General features: G+C 30.9%; 1 non-coding gene across 1 annotated transcript; it reads right to left on the minus strand.

Annotated features, from left to right (window-relative positions):
* Nucleotides 1–310: 310 nt before the first annotated feature.
* Nucleotides 311–472, minus strand: LOC130020846 (U1 spliceosomal RNA). Its single transcript, XR_008792048.1, has one exon. It is a non-coding gene; the product is annotated as a U1 spliceosomal RNA (small nuclear RNA).
* Between the last annotated feature and the right edge of the window lie 272 nt (nt 473–744).

Below are 744 nucleotides of genomic sequence, written 5' to 3' on the forward strand. Positions count from 1 at the left end.
CTGTATATTTCAGAAAAAATATTCGATCATTCTAACTATGATTCCGTGTTTTTTTTATGACAAGGTCATAGTCAATGAACTTCTCACTATGCATCTACAATATGATGAAGAAGAAAATTTCTATTCATGTGTACACAGCATTATAAAAATTATTTCTAAATGACAACTTAGCATATAATACTTAGGGCTATATATGCTAAGTTATCCTCCCAAGGAGACAATATTATGACTTTTAAAATTTCTGTAAAAATTTTAATAGGTAATCTTGTTATTGCTGTTTTTATGAACCATTAGTTTATATCATTTTTTCCAGGAGAGAGTGTGAACACATTCCTCCACTATCACAATTTATGCAGTTGAGTTTCCCACATTTGGAGAAATCACAGGAATCAGCATGTTCAGGGTGCAAAGGATAATCCTTGCCTTGGGAAAACCACCTTTGTGATCATGCATTCCCCTGCCAGCTAAGTCTATATCATTTTATTCTTGAACCACACTTTTACTTTCATGCAGTTACTCAGGTATGGGATGAAATACAGTATTTCAAGTATATTATTTATATACCTTCTATAAAATATATTATTTAGAAACACAGAAGGATGATCTATATAGTGCATATTAACTCTTCAAAATAATATTCAGACATTGTTAATTTTTTAATTATCCAAAATAGATTTTGAATTTTTACCTTGGACCAGAATACTACCCTCAGCTCCGTGGACACAAAAGTGAAAAAAATAGGAG

The sequence above is a fragment of the Sorex fumeus genome, unplaced genomic scaffold (genome assembly GCF_029834395.1).
Source record: "Sorex fumeus unplaced genomic scaffold, SorFum_2.1 ptg000013l, whole genome shotgun sequence".
In the NCBI taxonomy this organism is placed as follows: domain Eukaryota; kingdom Metazoa; phylum Chordata; class Mammalia; order Eulipotyphla; family Soricidae; genus Sorex; species Sorex fumeus.